This window comes from Macaca mulatta, chromosome 8 (genome assembly GCF_049350105.2).
Source record: "Macaca mulatta isolate MMU2019108-1 chromosome 8, T2T-MMU8v2.0, whole genome shotgun sequence".
NCBI lineage: Eukaryota > Metazoa > Chordata > Mammalia > Primates > Cercopithecidae > Macaca > Macaca mulatta.
In genome coordinates, this window is record NC_133413.1 from 76944068 (window position 1) to 76964821 (window position 20754).

The 20754-nt window shown below is 42.0% G+C and overlaps 1 long non-coding RNA gene across 1 annotated transcript in view; it reads right to left on the minus strand.

Annotated features, from left to right (window-relative positions):
- Nucleotides 1–210: 210 nt before the first annotated feature.
- The window catches only part of LOC144330801 (uncharacterized), a 50647-nt gene continuing 30103 nt past the window's right edge, over nucleotides 211–20754 (minus strand). The window contains exons 2-3 of the long non-coding RNA XR_013397293.1: nucleotides 4851–4929; nucleotides 211–279 (exon numbers count right to left, since the gene is read on the minus strand). This is a non-coding gene — a long non-coding RNA (uncharacterized LOC144330801). The remainder of the gene's footprint in view (nucleotides 280–4850; nucleotides 4930–20754) is intronic.

Genomic DNA, 20754 nt, shown 5'->3' on the forward strand with positions numbered 1-20754 from the left:
ACAGAATAGAATGAGTTAGACATGCTCTTACTCCTTAGGGGAAGGAGTGTTCCTAGGAACTGCAAAGAGACCAGTGTACCTGCAGAAGAGCAGCACCACTCAAATCGAACTGTTCTCTAAAGATATGGCAAGCACCTCCCTGACTGGCTCCACTCGAACTTAGCACAGTGAGATTTACATTCATCAAATCTCATTCCATGTACTTTTGACTTACTATATTGAAGCTGCATGCATGAAGCAGGAGGTAAATTCCCTCACTGTTGAGTTCTGGTCAGCAACCTAGGATGGAAGGACATTGGTACATCCTCAATATGTCTGATTTTGTTTCTGAAAGGTAAAAACCAAAACCAAACCAAACAAATACAAACAGTGCTCATTTCCCAGTGGCTCTTGGGTCCTGCATTGGAGGCAGAGAGAGGGCAATTGGGGATAAATAAGAATGCTCTAATTTCTTGAGAGCTCTCCAGGGAGAAGTAGGCTGCTCCTGAAAGAAAACAGTAGGACAGGACCATAGCCAGGATCTACACAATTTTGAAAAGAGTTGACACTTACTGAGGTCCCAGAATATTAGTGCTGTGTGGTCATGCAAAGTGGGAATTTATTATGTTGTTTTTCAGGGTATTCTGGGAGACAGTCTATTTATCTTGTTTTGTCCAAAAGGGGCAGCAGTGTTATGACTACACACATTATTTGTCTACCCAGTTTGAACAGCTTCCCTTAGGACATAATTCAGATGACACAGTGGGTGATACCAGCCTTTATCCCCCTGACACAAGACAGAATATATAGATAGCTATCCACAACCAGAATAGCCCTGAAAGAGCTCAAAGGCCCATTAAAGATCTTTTATGTGTGAATATTCTTTTTGTTTTGTTCCACTGTGTTCCATCTATAGGAAGACAGCATGCATCTCTGCTGAGATGAGGGCATCTCTGAGGCTGCACTCCTCTCAGCCACATCTTAGACACCACGGCCATCACCATAATGAGCTAGTTCACACTTTGGACCCTGGAGCTAAGCTCTTACTACACACACCCAAACTCTGGACTTCAGCTCAGCCACCACAGAAAGGTAGGCTCCAAGCTAACCTTGGAGCCACTGTAACTCCGTCTCAGTCTGTGCTCCTATTCTGGTTCCCTGGCTACTTCACAAGCCTCCACACCTTACATGCTATTGGCAATGTGGCAGCAGGAGTGCTTGAACCCTAAGGACCAGTGCCATAGCTGCCCCATATCCCAGAGCTGTAGTCTCTTCACATATGGCCATGCTTCAGGCCTCAGCCATGTAACTACTCCATGGGCAACACACTTAAGACACTGGTGCCACTGCCACTTCAGGTGGGCCTGCAAACCAGACCCAGTGCCAACAGGAATCCCTTTAGCCAAATGGAAAAAAAATAGATCAGGAGAACTTTAGTAATCATCACCATCATAGACTCCAACAATCTTCATCACCACTGCAGACATCCACAACATTGAGTGTTGAGGATCTCTGCAATAATTGTCAACACTAACCTTGGCTGACAGAGCTGCACAACGACTACACAACTGTTTCCTCATTGGTGTCAGAATCACTGCACCCTACCCAGCAAGCACCTCACACCCTTTCCCCAGAAGAAAGTATTTTCATAGCAAAATTAGCCTTTAAAGTCTGCAATAGGTTACTGCTCCACCAAACAGGCAGATATCAACATAAGAAAAGAAGAAACATGACAAGTCAAAAAGACATAACACAACCAAAAGAACACAACAATTTCCGAGTAGCAAGCCTCAAATAAATGGAGACATACAAACTGCATGACAAAATATTCAAAATAATTGTTTTAAGGAAGCTCAGTGAACTTCAAGAAAATACAGAATAATACTTCAGTGAAAGTAGGAAAACAATAAATGACCAAAAATAGAAATCTGGCAAAAAGATTAACATTATTTTTAAAATTAAATAGAAATTCTGTAGCTGAAAAAATACAATGAATGACATGAAAAAAATGAATGTGATAGTGTCAACAGCAGAATTGATCAAGCAGAAGAAACAATCTGTGAACTCAAAAATAAGTTATTTGAAAACATACAGTCAGAGCCAGGAAAAGAAAAAAAATGAAAAGGAATGAAGAAAGCATACAGGATTGAGGGGACTGCATCAAAGAGTGAATATTCAAGTTACCGGTGTTAAAAGAAGAAGACAGGAAAAAAGCAGAAAGAATACTTAAAGAAATAATAGCAAAAAACTTTCCAAATCTGGGGGGAGATAGAAATAGCCAGGGATAAGGAGATCAAAGGTCTCCGATCAGATTCAATAAGACTACACCAAGACACATTATAACCAAACTGTAAAAATCAAAGACAAAGGGGGAATTCTGAAAGCAGCAAGAGAAAAGAAACAAATCATATATAAGGGAGTTCCACTAAGGCTAGCAGCAGAATTCTCAGCAGAAATGTTACAAGTCAGGAGAGAGTGGGATGATATATTCAAAGTGCTGAAGAAAAAAAAAAGTAAGAATAAGTAAACCAAGAATATTTTATCCAGCAAATCTGTCTTTCAGAAATGAAGGAAAGGTAAAGATTGTCCCAGATAAGCAAAAGCTGAGGGAGTTCATTACCACCAGAACTGTCTACAGGAAATGCTACAGGGAATTATTCAAAATAAAAAAGATGCTAATTAGTAACATAAAAACATAGAAAAGTATGAAACTCACTTGTAAAAGTATGTACACACTCAAATTCAGAATATGCTAATATTGTAATGATGGTGTGTAAATCACTTATATCATTACTATGACAGGTTAAAAGACAAAACTGTTAAAAATAGTAATAGCTACAATAATTTGTTAAGTAATATACAATACAAAAAGATGTACATTGTGACAACAAAAACATAAAATGTGTGTGAGAAGAGTAAAAGTGTAGAGTTATTTTATGCAATCAAAGTTAAGTGTTACCAGCTTAAAATAGTTTGTTATAACTACAAGATGTTTTATGTTAGCCTTATAAGGCTAACCACAAAATAAAAACCTATAGTAAGTGCACAAAATGTAAAAAGTAGGGAATCAAAACACACCAGTAGAGAAAAATCATCTAATAACAGAGGAGGAAGACAGGAAGAAAGAAACAACAAAAGAGGAAAAAAAGAAACAAAGGATCTACCAAACAACCAGAAAACAATGAACAAAATGGCAGTAGTAAGTCCTTACCTATGAATAATTATCTTGACTATAAATGGATTAAATTCTCCAATTAAAGACAAGGAGTAGACGAATGGATAAAGAAAAAAAAAAGACAACTCTTTGTTACCTACAAGAGAATCACATCACCTTTAAGGACACATATAGATTGATAGTGAAAGGATGGGAAAAGATGTTCCACGGGAACAGAAAACAAAAAGAGCAGGGGTATCTATGCTTATATCAGATCAAATAGATGTAAGTCAAAATATGTAAAACAAGACAAAGAAGGTCATTATATAATGACAAAGGAATCGATTTATCAAGAGGCCATAACAGTTATAAATATATATGCATCCAACATCAGAGCGCCTAAATGCATAAAACATTATTAATAGATCTGAAGAGAGAGATACTGCAATACAATAATAGTAGGGGAATTCAATACCCCACTTTCAGCAATGGACAGACCATCCAGACAGGAAATCAATGAGGAAACATTGGACTTAAACTACATATTAAACTAAATGTACCTAATAGACATGTATAGAACATTCCATCCAACAGCAGCAGAATACACATTCTTCTCACGCACATCCAGGATAGTCTCTAGGATAGATCATATGTTAGACAGATCAGTCTTAATACATTTGAGAAGACTGAAATCACATCAAGCCTACATCAAAAAGAAAGATCCAAAATAACCAACTAATGTTACACCTCAAAGAACTAGAAACAGAAAAACAAACTAAGCCCAATGTTAGTAAAACGAATGACATAATAAAGATTAGAGCAGGCCAGCGTAAGGTTCATGCCTGTATCCCAACCCTTTGGGATGCTGAGGCAGGATTGCTTGAGCCCGAAGTATGAGACCAGCCTGGGCAACATAAGGACACCCTGTCTCTACAAAATAAAATAAATCAGCCAGGCTTCGTAGCATGCACTTATGGTCCCACTACTTGGGAGGCTGAAGTTGAAAGATCAGCTGAGCCCAGGAATTCGAGGCTGCAGTGAGCCATGATCATACTACTGCACTCCAGCCTGGGTGACAGAGTGAGACCCTATCTCAAAAAAAAAAAAAAAATCAGAACAGAAATAAATGAAATAGAGAGTAGACAAGCAATAGAAAATAGAAACATAATTAAGAGTTGGTTTTTTGAAATAATAAATTCAGATACATTAAGAAAAAGAGAGGAGACAAATAAAATCAGAAACAAAATAAGAGATATAACTGATGCCACAGAAATACAAAGGATCATAAGAAACTACTAAGAAAAATTATACACCAACAAATTGGATAACCTAGAGAAATGAATAAATTTCTAGAAATAGAAAATCTGAACAGACCAATAACAAGTAAGGAAATTGAATCAATAATTTAAAATCTCCCATTGAAGAAAAGCCCAGGACCATCAGGCTTCGCTGTTGAATTCTACCAAACATTTAAAGAACTAATGCTAATTCTTCTCAAATTCTTCCAAAAAAATTGAGGAGGAGGGACTACTTCCAAACTCATTTTTTGAGGCTGGTATTACCCTGATAGCACCCAGACAAGGACAGTACAAGAAAATAAAATTACAGGCCAACATCCCACATAAACATAGATGCAAAAATCCTCAACAAAATACTATAAAACCAAATTCAACATTGCATTAAAGAATCATTCACCATGCAAACCTGTCCAACTCACCTTATTTTGTTGTTGTCCTTCTGCTTCGTTTCATGTCAGGTTTTTAGCAGCCTGAAGCCATGGTTTTCACTTTCTGTCTCTAGTGATAAGCAGAAAAGAGAAATGAGAAAGGGGCTTTACCAGCCCTGCCAGAAGCAGAAGCTAAGAACCCATGACAGGGACACCTTTGGACATCCCTGTAAGGGATTTAATCCTGGGGTACAAAGATACTTCAATGGATGCAAATCAATAAAATGTAACACATCACATTAAAAAAAGAAGGATGAAAACCATGTGATCATCCCAATAAATGCAGAAAAGGCATTCTAAAAATTCAACATTCTTTCATGATAAAAACTCTCAAGAAATTATGTATAGAAAAAATGTACCTCAACCCAATAAAAAGTCATATAAGACAAATTCATAGCTAACATTATACTGAATGGTGGAAGATTGAAAGCTTTTCCTCTAAGATTAAGACAAGGGAGCTAGGCACGGTGGCATGTGCCAGTAATCCCAGCTACTCAGGATGCTGAAGCAGGAGCATTGCTTGAGCCCAGGAGTACAAGACTAGCCTGGGCAACATAGTGACATCCCAACTCTGAAAAAAAAACAAAAAGAACAAAATAAGGATGCCCATTCTCAACACTATTCACATAGTACTGGAAGTTCCTAACCAGAGCAATTAGGCAGGAGAAAGAAATAAATGTCATCCAGATCAAAAAGGAAGAAATTAAATTGTCTCTTTGCAGATAACATGGTCTTATATACAGAAAAATCCTAAAAATCTCACCAAAAATTTGTTAAGACTAATAAATGAATTGAGTAAAGTTGCAGGATATAAAATCCACATAAAAAAAATCAGTAGCATTTCTATACATCAATAATGAGCTAGCTGAAAAGGAAATCAAAACAATCACATTTATGATAGCTACCAAAAAAAAAAAGAACTTCAGAATAAATTTAACCAAGGAAGTAAAAAACCTGTACACTGAAAACTATAAAACTTTGATGAAAGAAATAGCAGAAATGAATTAATGAAAATATTATTTTGTTCATCCATCAGAAGAATCAATATTGTTACAATGTCCTTACTCCCCAAAACTACAGATTCAATGCAATCTCTATCAAAATTCCAATGACATTTTTCACAGAAATAGAAAAGATAGTCCTTAAATTTGTATGGAACTACAAATGACCTTAAATAACCAAAGCAATCTTGAGCAAAAAGAACAAGGCTGAGGGCATTACACTACCTGATTTCGAAATATACTACAAAGCTATAGTAATCAATACAGTATGGTACTGGCATAAAAACAGGCACATAGACCAATGGAACAGAATAAAGAGCCCAAAAATAAGTCCATGCATTTATGGTCAACTGATTTTTGACCAAGATGCCAAGAATATACAATGAGTAAAGAACAGTCTTTTCAATAAATAGTGCTATGAAAACTGGATATCCACATGCAGAAGAATGAAATTGGACCCATATCTCACCTCATATACAAAAAGTAACTCAAAATAGATTTAAGACAGAAACACAAGACCTGAAACTATAAAACTAATAGAAGAAAATGTGGGGAAAAGTTTCTTGACACTTGTCTGGGCAAAGATTTTTTTGGTTATGACCCCAAAAGCACAGGCAACAAAAGCAAAAATTGACGAATAGATTACATCAAACTAAAAAGCTTCTAAACAGCGAAGGAAAACAATCAACAGAGTGAAGAGGCAACCGAGGAATGGAAAAATAAATTTGCAAACCATACAACTATATGAGCTAGCTGAAATATGAGTTCACTGAAAAAGAAATTAAGTAAGGGGTTAATATCCAAAATGTATAAAGAATTCATATACTCAATAGCAAAAAACAATCTGATTAAAAAATGGACAAAAGATCTGAAGAGACTTTTCTCAAAAGAAGAAATACAGATGGCAAATAAATAGGTATATGAAAAAAAATGCTCAACATCATCCTCAGGGAAATGCAAATTAAAACCACAAGGTATCACCTTACACCTACTAGAAAAGCTATTATCAAAAAGATGAAAGGTGTAAGTGTTAGCAAGGATGTGGAGAAAAGTAAATCCTCGTACACTGTTGGTGGGAATGTAAATTAGTACAACCATTATGAAACAGTATGGCGTTTCCTCAAAATATCAAAAATGGAACTGCCATACTATCCAGCAATATCACTACTGGGTACAGATCCCATGGATAAGAAATCAGTATGTTGAAGAGATATCCCACATGCTATGTTCATTACAGCATTATTCACAATAGCTAAAACATGGAATCAACCCATGTGTCCAATGACAGATGACTGGATAGAGAAAATGTGGTATATATACACAACAGAATATTATTCAGCCTTAAAAAAGAAGGAAATGCTGTCATTTGAGACAACATGGATAAACCTATAGGACATTATGTTAAATGAAATAAGCCAGGCACGGAAAGACAAATACCACATGAGGTCGCTTATATGTGGAATGTAAAAAAAGTAAAATACTGCATAGAAGCAAAGTAAAATACTGGTAATAGGCTGGGGCCAGGAGGAGGGAGATAGGGAGATGTTGGTCAAAGGATACAAAATTTCAGCTGGATGGAATGAATAAGCTCAAGAGAGCTATTGTACATTCTAGTGACTACAGTTAATAACAATACATTGTATACTTGAAAACTGCTCAGAGCAGATTTTTAAATGTCCTCACCACACACACCAGAATGATACGCCAGGTAATGCATAGGTTAAGTAGCTTGATTCAGCCATTCTAAAATGTATACATACATCAAAACATCACACTTCACACCATAAATATATACAATGTTTATTTGTCAATTAAAAAAATTTTTTAACAGTTTCCCTAAGCAATGCCTTTCCTTTTTTTTTTTTTTTTTTTTTTTAGCTTGGGCCTTCCACCTTCCTAAAGGCAGACAAAGAGTAGTTGGAAATAACTGAACTGACACTATGAAGTATCCCACAGATCCCTAAGTAGTTCAACATCAATGCCAAAAACAAAAGAAAGCACAAATATTAGACACCAACTCCTATTTTCAGAGACTGAGCCCCACCTAAGAAAGACATGTCCAGAAATCACAGCAGTAGTGGCGCCTGTGTGTGGAGGTAGGAAGTGAGAGGGAAATTTGGCTACTATTTTATAGTTCAGCCCTGTTATACATTATACACTTGAGTCTAGTTTTAGCCAATTCCTGTCAAATTGTCCTGACCCGTCATAGCAAATTTAATATCAAGCTACTGATGGAGTTTAATTACTTGGTAAGAAATACAGATCCATCTATTTCATGGCAGCTGAGCTGCAGTTCTATTGCTTTAAGGAAACATTTGGTATTGACTTAACATGATGCTTATTAAATCTAAATCAAATGTGAATTAATCAACTTGAAAATACTGTCTAATTTCCTTATTGGTGTTAATGCTGATACCCCATAACAAATGCTTTGTAGTGAAAACACTTAACCTACATATATCGCCCCAAGTTTCCTGTATTCGATTTTAATTTAACTATATTCAGTTTTAATTTGCGTGACAAGTTTCACCTCACAAGGTGCTTCCTCCTGTTTAACTATTTCTAAGTGCACATGGAGGTCTATTTACGTATTAATTTCTGCTGGAATTACAGATATATCCACCTTCATTTCTCCTCCCCAAAGGACCAAAAAGGCCTCTTGAGTGGCTATAAATGTCTCATTATAAACACTTAATTTAAAACTGCGTCACAGTTAGAGTCAATCTGGCCTACACTCTCATGCCAAAAAGCAAAACCTTTCAAGCTGTGCATTTTTACTATTAAATTTCCACTGTGACTTTAGAATCTCAATCATTTCTTTAAGAAATGCAAATGCTCTTTTTTCTTTGGCTTAGCAGTAGCCACTGGGAAATACATTTGTATAATTCCTTCCTGGCCATGCACAGGCTGTAACAATAATCAAAGCTACCAGGGCAGAGACGATATTCCAGAACATACTCAACTTTTTCCAACTTACTGTCAGAAGCCATTGAACTTTCAGCTTTCCACTTGGCCCAGCCAGGAAGATAGTGAAAGTGCCTCTGTCCAAATCCAAATGCAGGCTGTCTACAGGATTATTATTTTTTATTATTTTTTATTTTTTTAGATGGGGTTTCACACTTGTTGCCCAGGCTGGAGTGCAATGGCATAATCTCGGCTCACTGCAACCTTCACCTCCCGAGTTCAAATGATTCTCCTGTCTCAGCCTCCCAAGTAGCTGGGATTACAGGCCTGCGCCACCATGCCCAACTAATTTTGTATTTTCAGTAGAGATGGGGTTTCACCATGTTGGCAGGCTGGTCTCGAACTCCTGACTTCAGGTGATCTGACCACCTCGGCCTCCCAAAGTGCTGGGATTACAGGCGTGAGCCACTGCACCCAGCCCAGGGTTAATCTTAATCTGTTTGTCCAATTATATTTCCACTCATGCTACTGAACCCTTGCCCTCCAATCCACCCTCTCCTCTCTTGTTAGGGTGCTTTGGGGCCCTTCATGTGCTGACCCAGACAGCTTCTCCAGGCTCCTCATCTGCACTCTCCCCACATACCTAAGCTCATAACCCCAGTAACCCACTTGCGCTCTACTCACGGTATCACAAACAGTTCCCAAACTCATCACGGTGTTGGTGCCTCCCTGCCTTTTACACATGTTCCTTCTGCCAGCAATGTCCTCGTGCTCCTGGCCATCTCCCACCCAGCCTTTCAAACTCAGTTCAAAAGCCCTCTCCTCTGTGAATTCTTCACTGATCGCACTCCCCAGCCCTACCACAGTTGAGCATTTTCTCCTCCGGTTCCCGTAGCACTGTGGGACCTTCTCTATCCTAACATGTAGCATATCATATTTGATTATGTATTTACATGGCTGTCTCCCACTGGGCTGTGAGCCCATTAAAAGTGGGATCGGCTTTTATCCTTGTATCCCCAGCCGCTTGTACCATGCCTGGTATCTGGCAAATAATCAAGAAATCTTTATGGAATAAACAGAAGAAGGTGATATAAATGTAAGAGGTATAAATTTCTCAGCACTCCCATGCATGTGAAGGAGGCAGGTGAATTCCACATTTATGGAGATGGGTGACCTCTGCTTAGAGTGGACCTCAATCTCTGACCAAGAAAAGAAGTTTGGAAATGACACCATTATTTGCAGATCCCCTCTCACTAGTTGTTATGTCTGTGCCTCATGGGATGTGGGCAAGGATCATGGAAGAATTTACACACACACACACACACATATATATGTGTATGTATGTATATATTTGTACTTGTGTGCTTGTGTGTATATGTGTGTATGTGACTATATATAATACACAGAGCACAAAGAGGAATAAGTTCTCTCCTATTAGCTGTTTGGCTTCCTGGTGGCTGGATCTCAGGATAAGGGGATTGAAAGCTAAAAACACCAAAACAAATATGGAAAATAACAGAACAAAAAAAAATGACCGAATGGGGAAAAAAAGCCCTCGACCTTAACACAGTTCCTGATTCTCTGTGGTTATTGGATTGGCAGAACTTGGATAAACTAAATCAGTGGAAAATCCCCATATCTTATTTCCGTTTCCAGCCTCCTACCAAAAAGGCTTTTTCCTAGCTAATAGCACCGACCTTCCCTGTCAACCTTCATGTAAAGATGCTAACGAGCAATAAAAAATGCAACAAAAGGGAGAAAGAGAATCAAAAGGAACAGAGCTTTCCATAGCTGGGCCATTTCCTCCCATGAAAATGCCTCAATGTCTGATTTCTGCTCCTAAGCCACAGGGACCATGATGCTGGTCCAGACCAGTCGTTTCAAAGTGGGTTCTCTCAAGTCTGTGAGGTGATTCCCAGTAGCACTGGGGGTGACAAAGGCTTTCCACTCCTCACCTTCAACCAGAAAGTGCCAGCTTTTTTTCCGTTTCAAAGTTGGGCTTATATGGAAGTTTCTGTGTGAAGGGAGAGTTCTGTAGCTAAAACAAACAAAAACAAAAACACCAGTCCAGAAAAGGAGGCCGTTTGCTCTGATAAGATTCCATCTGGGTTTTATATAGTTAAAAGGGCCTCAGACTGCAGTCCAGCAGGCTGGGAGGTAACCTGTAGCTCCCCCTCTGCATAGTATAAGAGAAGGAACCCCAAAATCAGAGACAAGAGACCAGGACCTCAGCCCTAGATGTGATTCACTCACTACATGTGAACATTTTCCCTGCAAGAGTTCCAGGCTCCATGAGGGCAGCAAGCCTGTGTTGGACCCCATGGGACTCTCAGGTCCTACTGCAGTATGTGGGAGATGTTAGCTACTCAAAAGCTAGCTGTTGAGCTATTGAGAACTAGCTCAAATAACAAAGTTTCCTATGCTTGTTTCTGAAATTCTAGATTCTCAACTTGCTGTAGTAACCTTTCTAAGCTTTAGTATCTTCACTGAGAAAACAGCCACAATAATAATACTTATGCCAGAGAGTTGTTGTAAGGATTAAGATAATTCATGTAAAATGTACGAGCCCAATGCTAACATAAAATTGTTTATTATTGTTGACAAAAAGAATAAAACTCTGTAAAATATTTGAAGAGATTTATTCTGAGCCAAATGTGAGTGACCAATGGCCCATGACATAACCCTAAGGAGATCCTGAGAACATGTGGCCAGGGCGGTCGGCATACAGTTTAGTCTTATACATTTTAGGGAGACATGAGACATCAATCAAATACATGTAAGAGGTACATTTGTTTGGTCTGGAAAGGCAGGACAATGCAAGCAGAGGCTTCCAGGTCATAGGTAGATTCAAAGGTTTTCTGTTACGCTGAGTTACATTATTGCCTAAAGACTTAGGAATGACTGGGGTAAGATAAGGGGTTGTGGAGACCAAGGTTTTATCATGCAGGTGAAGCCTCCAGGTAGCAGGCTTTGGAGAGAATCGATTGTAAATCTTTCTTATGAGACTTAAATAGTCTGTTCTATCAGTAATTCTAAAAAGGAAGAGGGTATAATGAGACATGTCCAACTCCTGCTTCCCATCATGGCCTGAATTCATTTTTCAGGTTAGCTTTGAAATGCCCTTGTCAAGAAGAGGTGTCCATTCAGATGATCTAGGGACTTAGAATTTTATTTTTGGTTTACATTATTTTTACAATGAATATTACTATTAGTACCTCCTAAGCAGGACTGAAGTTCCTCCTTAAAGCACTTTCTTTTTAACCTCTTAAAAGCAAGGCAGATGGAGGCTGGGAATCCTAAGCAAATTCCTTAACTTCTCTGAGCCTATCGTTCCTTACCTTAAACAGCATGGTACTGGCAAAAAACAGACACTTACAGCAATGGAACAGAATAGAGAGCCCAGGAACAAATACACACACCTACAACCATCTGATCTTCAACAAAGCTGACAAAAACAAGCAATGAGAAAAGGAGTCCCTATTCAATAAATGATGCTGGGATAACTGGATAGCCATATGCAGAAGACTGAAACTGGACGCCTTCTTTACACTGTATACAAAAATAGACTCAAGATGGATTAAAGACTTAAATATAAAACCCAAAACTATAAAAACCCTGGAAGACAACCAAGACAATACCATCCTAGATGTAGGAATGGGCAAAGATTTCATGAGAATAACATAAAAGCAACTGCAACAAAAGCAAAAATTGACAAATCAGATCTAATTAAACTTAAGAACTTCTTCACAACAAAATAAACTATTAACAGAGTAAACAGACAAACTACAGAATGGGATAAAATTTTTGCAAACTATGCATCTGAAAGGCTTAATATCCAGCATCTATAAGGAACTTAAACAAATTTACAGGAAAAAAACAAACAACCCCATTAAAAAGTGGACAAAGAACATGAACAGACACTTTTCAAATGAAGATATACATGCAGCCAACAAGCATATGATTAAAAGCTGAACATCACCGATCATTAGAGAAATGCACATCAAGACCACAATGGGATGCCATCTCATACCAGTCAGAGTGGCTATTATTAAAAAGTCAAAAAATAACAGATGCTGGTGAGGTTGTGGAGAAAAGGGAACACTTATGCACTGTTGGTGGGAGTGTAAATTAGTTCAACCATTGTGGAAAGCAGTGTGGCAATTCCTCAAAGAGCTAAAAAGAGAACTACAATTAAACCCAACAATCCCATTACTGGGTATATATCCAAAGGAACATAAATCATTCTGCCATGAAGATACATGCACGCAAATGTTCATTGCAGCACTATTCACAAAAGCAAAGACATGGAATCAACCTAAATGCCCATCAGTGATAGACTGGATAAAGAGAATGTGGTGCATATACACACATTTTATGGAATGTTGTGCAGCCATAAAAAAGAACAAGATCATGTCTTTTGTGGGAACATGAAGGGAGCTGGAGGCTATGATCCTCAGCAAATTAATGGAGGAACAGAAAACCAAATACCGCATGTTCTCACTTTTAAGGAGTTAAATGATGAGAACCCTTGAACATATAGAAAGGAATAACAGATGCTAAGGCCTACTTGAGGCTGGAGGCTGGGAGAAGGGAGAGGACCAGAAAAAGTAACATTGAGTACTAGGTTTAGTGCCTGAGTGATGAAATAATCTGTAAAACAAACCACTGTGATGTGAGTTTATCTACATAATGAACCTGCACGTGTACCCCCCAAACCTAAAATAAAAGTTAAAAACAAACAAGCAAAAAGGGTAATAATGCCTTCCTTTCAAGGTTGTTGTGGGAATAAACAAGTTAGCATAGTGCAATGGTTAATTTTATGTCAACCTGACTGGGGTAGGAGACATTGAGATAGTTGGAGAAACTATTTCTTGGTGTGTCTACGAGGTGTTTCAGAAGAGATTAGCATTTGAATCAGTGAACTCAGTAAAGATGATCCCTCACCATGGTGGGTGGACATCATCCAAACACCACAGTGGGTGGGCATCAACCAAACTGTTGAAGGCCTGAACAGAACAAAAAGGCAGAGGAAGGACACATTCTCTCTCTGCTTGAACTGGGACATCTTCTTCTGCCCTTGGACATTGGAGCTCCTGCTTCTTAAGCCTTCAGACTCCAGGACTATACCAGCACCCTATCCTTACCCTCACCCCTCGTTCTCAGGCCTTCAGACTCAAACCCAATTACACCACTGGCTTTCCTGGTTCTTCAACTTGCAGACAGCATATGGTGGGAATTCTCAGCTTCCATAATCACATGAGTCAATTCCCATAATAGATCTCCTCATCTATATCTAGATCTGTATCCATATTCATATCTTTATCTATATCTATGTATCTATATATATCCTATTGGTTCTGTTTCTCTAGGGAACTCTGAAAAATACACAGATATTAATATAGTTGGCTTTCAAGAATGATTAGTCAATTGTCAATCAATAAACTTATCTCAATGGTGACAATGCTGAAGGCTGCACTCTTGAAGTCTATTCTGAGTCAACATAGATCTTTCCATTCTCACCAGCTAAGCATAATTGGCCTAATTTTATGATGAAGAAGCTAAGGCTCAGAAAGGTTAAGAAACTTGTTTGACATCAGCAGCTACTAAGCAGAGTAACGGGATCAACACTGAACGGCACCTCAGCCCAGGCACGCACAACCTCTTCCCTACTTCAATCCTAGCACTCCTGGAAGCCCAGCCCTGCCTACACCTGCCCAGCCCCATCTGTACTGCCCCCAGGAGGGATGTGTGTGTGAACAGGAGCCTTGCCCAGCACGCTGAGGTTGGGACCCAGAGCACCTGTGCCCTTCATGAATCCCTCAGCGTGGAGACTGACATGAATGCCACAGCAGGCAGGGGGAGGAGCGCCCCTTAGGTTGCCTGTGAGAGAGGCGTATGTGTCATCCACCCATAAGCAAGCATGAAGATCATACCATCTGCATTTTAAATTGGCCTCATTTCTACACTCTTTTGTTTCCACTTTTACTTCTCCTCTTTCTTTCTCAACTTTTTCCAATCCATATTTTATGCATGTTTGTTAGATACTTTAAATTATATTAGGAATAAGTTAGGAGTGACATAAACAAGCTGGCAAACAAGCTCTGCACAAGGTCCACTTGAATGCGCCAGGAAAACCGAAACAGACCAGGGTAGAAGCTGCCCTCCCTTCTGACAGATCCCCATGCAGCCCTGCTAGAGCCAGGTGAGTCACCCAGGAGAGCCCCGCATCCCACCTGCCTCACAGAGCCTGGAGAAACTGAACGAGCTACCAGCTGTCCCGGACGTGGGGCCTCCAGGCAAACAGAAGACAGGGGAACCAAGGCTTGGCCACCTAACCTTGTAAAACAGAACAATTCAGGTAAAAGATGGAATCCAGGAGGCAGGGCAAGGAGGAGCTAGGAAGAAGGTACTGGGGGGTGTCCACAAAGCCCTCCCCTGCCTGACAGCCACCGGCACCCTCCAGACGGCAGAGGGGTGGGAACACAGGAGGCTTGTACCTAGTGCCCTGTCCCAGGGAACAGGACTTAGGCATTGTTTACAGAATGAGGCGGAGGAAGTGTCTACCTCAAATCTTGCTAACTGTTCAAGGGCCAGTGTCATCAGTGCATGGCCAAATTTGAAATTTTGTCTGAAACCAGCGTAAGCTTCAGGTTTGGGTGGATGCTGGTGATATTTTATTGCACAAGGTGGGAGGGGGTGTATTTTTAATATGTAAATTGAATCATGTATCTCCCTTGCCTAAAAGTCTCCAACAGCTTGCTATGTCACTTAAAACAAAACCCCAAGACCCACAGCTTGGTCTGGTCATGCCTGTCTCTGGGAGCCACCCTGTCAGCCTCACCCCTTTCTCACTGCACTCAAGTGAGCACCCTGTTTGCCTCTCATTCTGGGTCATCGCCCACCACGCTGATCTTCTCCAGGATGGCTGCCAGGACTCAGCTGAGCCAGAACCTCCTCCATGGGGTCACCCTAAAGGAGTTCAGGACACACCACCCCAAAATATGCTGCTTTGGTATATTGATTACTTTATACCAGGAGAGGATGCTAGAAGTCCACACCGCACCCAGACAAACTGGCCCAAACTGTCATTTCTCCCGCCTACTCTTCCAAGGTCTCGTCTGTCTTTCCTAAAAACCATTTAATCTGCCCTAAGTGGCTTACCTCCCCTTCCCCTTCCCCTAGGGAAACAAGCTCTCACATCTCACTGCTTTTTGGGGTATTCAGTTATTATCCTGGGATGCTCCTGTGCACGTACTATTTTAAATTACTAAATGTGTTGATTTTTTTCTCCTGTTAATCTGCCTGTTATTCGTTTGTTTCATAGGCCCAGCTATGGAACCCAGCGGGGGAGACGGGAAGTCTTTGCTTCCCCTAACACCCACCCTCAGCCCCAGGAGTCACTGTCCCGTCAGCTCCTGGGTTATTTTTTCATGGCAGTGTCAGCATCCGAACTTATCCTGTCTTCACTGGGCTCTTCCCTCCGGAATATGAGCTCTATGAGCGCCAGGCCTTGCCCCTTCGCCTTTTCAAGCTGTCACAGTGTCCAGCCCAGAGTCCACTCGCACTTCACAGGTCCTGCTCATGCCACCCTCTCCCCTTGGAGAAGCCTCATCCAGCAGAGGAACTCACCCAGCACCACGCTGCCCACATGGGGCACTCAAACTGAGCAACCTGGCCCCACAGCAGGTGCTTGGTCTCCATAAAGTGCTGCCTCTGCAAATATTTGTCTCAGAAAGGCAAAAAAAAAGAAAAAGAAAAAAAAAAACAAAAAACAAGAAATCCAGAAGTGTCAGGGTTTATTTTTGTTGTTGTTTTTTGTTTTTGTTTTTGAGACAGGGTCTCACTCTCACCCAGGCTGGAGTGCAGTGGTGCGATCTCTGCTAACTGCAACCTCCACGTCCAGGGGTCAAGCAATTATCCTGCCTCAGCCTCCCAAGTAGCTGGGACTACAGGTGCACACCACCATGCCCAGCTAAGTTTTGTATTTTCAGTAGAGACAGGGTTTTGCCATGTTGGCCAGGCTGGTCTCGAACTCCTGACCTCAGGTGATCTGGCCGCCTCAGCCTCCCAAAGTGCTGGAATTACAGGCATGAGCTATTACACCCAGCCTGTCTCCTCCTATTTCTACAGCTGTCCACATTTCTAGCCATACAGACTCTGTCCCCCACCTGCAGGCCTCCCGGCCTTCCCTGATTCGGCTGAGGAGCCTTGGCAAGGTGCCCACAGAGGATGCTGGGTCTCTTGGAGCTTGGACCATGTTCTTCCTGCTCATCTGCACATCGGCCAGGGTGCATCGAGCACATGGCATGGCATCTGGCCTGCAGCCAGCCCTCAGTAAAATTCTTGTTGAATGAATGAATACGAGTGAGCCTGGAGGAAGATGGGTAAGCATGATCAAATGCCTCTGATGCCTGATAGGACAGTACATCACGGCCCCACTCAGGACCACTTCAGCAGTCCCCAAACTTAAACATGCCCCCAAGTCTCCCCAGGGAGCTTCTTAAAAATGCACATTCCTCACCCTGCAGATTGTGGAGCTGAGGCACAGCCAGGTTTGGGAATCATGGCATCCAGTATTAGGGGCTGATAGATGATTGGACACTATATGCTTGGCCCAGTGCAGGCAGGAGGATAACTTGTGTCCAGGAGTTTGAGACCAGCCTGGGCAATATGGTGAGACCTCATAAGAAGGAAGGAGAGAAAGAAAAGAAAGAAAGAGAGAAAGAGAGAGACAGAAGGAGGAGGAGGAGGAGGAGGAAGAGGAAAAGGAGAAGGAGAAGAAAGAGAAAGAGAGAGAAAGAAAAAAATTATATACTTATTATCTCCCTTTAATTGGCTCTGAATTTCTGCATCGTGATGAGGCTGTGTCACTTTCTGTGCTGTATGGAGCCAGTGCCCTCTTAGGCACTTGGTAAATTGTGAATGTATATTAATAGTCATAAAGCTTTTCCCTTTATCCTTCCAAGCTTCTTCTAAGGGGGAATCCAGTTCTTCCTTCTCACTGTGCATGGTGGGCTTACAGGTCTTGAAAAGAGCATAAAGGAATTAGCCTGGTGATGACAGGAAAGTGAGGCATGCTTCCTCAATGCAGCCAGCAGCTGCTGGGAGAGACTCCAGGAGACCAGCTCGGGCTCAGAGGAAAGTGAGTGTGTTCTTCAATCAAACCATATCAAGTGCTGCAAGAGTCACTTGAAAAGGAGGTGACAGAAAAACACCAAGGGAAAACTGGTCCTAAGGTAATGTGGGCCTGAAATCGAGTCTTAAAAGAGAGCCAGTTTGGGAAAAGGTGAGGTATGAATGGAGAGAAATCAAACACTGAGCATGACCTCCCAGCAGAGAGTTGAAAACAATACAGCAGGCTTTCCAGCAGGGAAGAGTTTATTAATAACACTAACAATATAATGAAATGTACAGCTGTGAGGCACTTCTCCTTCAGAGAGGTCAAAGCATTTTCCCGTGTAGCCAAATCCCTCTGCAATCTGATTCGATGGTTACTGTGGCTGGGACGGAAGGAAGGAAACTGAGGCATGGGGAGACAGGGTGAAATTAAGCTGCCTGTACCATTCACAAAAGATCAGACCCATGTGACCGATCTGCATTCGAAGCCCAGGAGTCTTTCCACCAACACCTGCTGACATCTCATAATCACAGTGATGACACGCGAAGATCAGTAAAATCAGAAAAATAGAAAACTTGGATTAGGAGCCACTCAGACTGGCAAAGCAGCTCAGATCTCCAGGGTGGACTCCCCAAATGCCGCCCCATGAACAAACACGTCCATCTCTCAGCTCAGCCCTGGGTCAGTGGGACTGGGCAGCCGGGGGTGGTCCATCTGGTGTGACCCCTGGATCCCTATCAGGGCCTCAGCCATGGGAAGGTGGTGACACAGCCAGGTCTCTCTCAGCCCTGTCTTTGCTCCACACTTCACACAGGTGACTCTGTCCACACCAGCGAGGAGTCTGAGTAAGTCCCCTAAGTCCTTCTCATGGATCCAGGTCCCTGCAGGATATCTCTATGGAGAGGTTTCATCAGTTCCTCAAATGCAGCAGGTTCCAAACACCACACGACCTTCTCTACCTCCCCTTCCTGCCTTCCCTTTTGCAGTGAACACTGCCAGGATTCAGCTATTACAGTTCCCCAGGCCATTCAGCTCCCCTGCCCACCCTCATCACCTTCTCCTCAACAGCGCCTCCTCCTGGCCTGTCTCCCTATTCCTCAGCCACAGCCCTGATTCTGGGGCTCCTTGAGCCCAGACTGAGTAGGGTGGTAGCCTGTGCAGAACATCGGTGCCTCCCTCCCTGAGCTTCTCCCCTTGCAGCAGTCTCTGCTAGGCTGCCAAGGGGGCAAGTGGGCTGTACTGATGTTCCTTTGTACTGGCATTGCTCTTAGAATAAAACCCACACTCCTTAGTATGGCATCAGGCCGAGGTCTTCATGATTAAGCAACACCCTCCTCTCCAACCTTTGTTATAGCAGCAACTAGGAAACTAATACCTGACTCAGGGGTCATCCAGGGGTAGAGAAAGAGTGTCCTAGTCATTTCCTGCAGCAATAACAAAATACCTGAGATTGGGTAACTTATAAAGAACATAAACTTTTTGTTTCTCACAGTTCTGGAGGCTGGAAAGCCCAGGACCTGGGCACTGGCAGATTCCATGTGTGTCTGGGGAGGGCTGCTCTCTGCTTCCAAGTTGGTGTCTTGTTGCTGCATCCTCCAGAGGGGAGGAGTGCTGTGTCCTCACATAGCAGATGGGACAGGAAGGATGAAGTTGCCCCTTCAAGCCCTTTTATAAGGCACTAATCCATTCATGAGGGCCAAGCCCCCATGGCCTACTCACCTCCTAAAGGCCTCACCTCGCAACACAGTTGCATTGGGAATTAAGTTTCAACAGGAATTTTGGAGAGGACACAAACATTTAAACCATAGCAGAAGGAAAGGGTCTCCCTTCTCTCCAGCCCCTTCAGCCTCAACTACTACCATGGCCCCCCCTGCCTGTTCCCGTTTTTCAGTTATACCAACAAGTGCACCAGGGTCCCCGTCTCCACACCAGGGTTGGGAGTGTCTGGCCCTCTTTCTCCACCTGGATAGACCCTGAGTCCTTGTATTCATTTCCTAGTTACTTTCTAAAAATATACCTCAAATTGGGTGTATTAAAGCAACAGAAATGTATGGTCTCAGTTCTGGAGACCAGAAGTCTGAAATCAAGATGCTCGCCAGGGCTATGCTCCCTCCGAAGGTGTGAGGGCCTCTCTCCTAGCCTCTGGTGGGTCCCTGGTTTGTGGTGGCATAACTCCAATTATCACCTGGCATTCCCCTTGTGTGCAGTTGTTCCTGTGCCCAAACCTTCCCCTTTTTATAAGGACACCAGTCATATTGGGTCGGAGCCCATTCTAATGACTTCATTTTAACTTGATCATCCCTGTAAAGAACCTAACTCCAAATAATGGCACATTCTGAGGTACTGGGGCTCAGGATTCCCACATATCTTTCTTGGAGGGAACACTGTTCCACTCATAATGGTCCTAAAAGCCATAATTTGAGCATCATCCCTAGGCCGGGCTGGGCTGAGTGCCCTTCCCCTGCACCTCTCTGGTGTCCTGCCTGGTCCTCATCACACCATACTATGAAGCCCACTTGTCTGTGCTACCCACTTGCCTGTGACTCTGAGAGAAGAAATGGAGGCTTCTCTCAGATCCTACTCAGGTGGGTACATTGTGGGCATCAAACATGTTCCAGTGAATGAACAAAGATGGTGATGCATCTTGCCAATGGTGGTGCTGGCTCCAATACCCGCCATCACCACAGGAGTACAGGTGGACACGTGGTCAGCAGGCTTGAATGACCTCTGTCCCGACTCCGGCCCTCAAGGACAACGAGGTGAGCTGGTAAATTTAATCCATTTGTCTCATGCCAGCCTGGTCCCGAAAGCTGGAGACTTCAGCAAAGACGGGAACCCACAGGATGGCATTTCAGGAGCTCCAAACCATTGT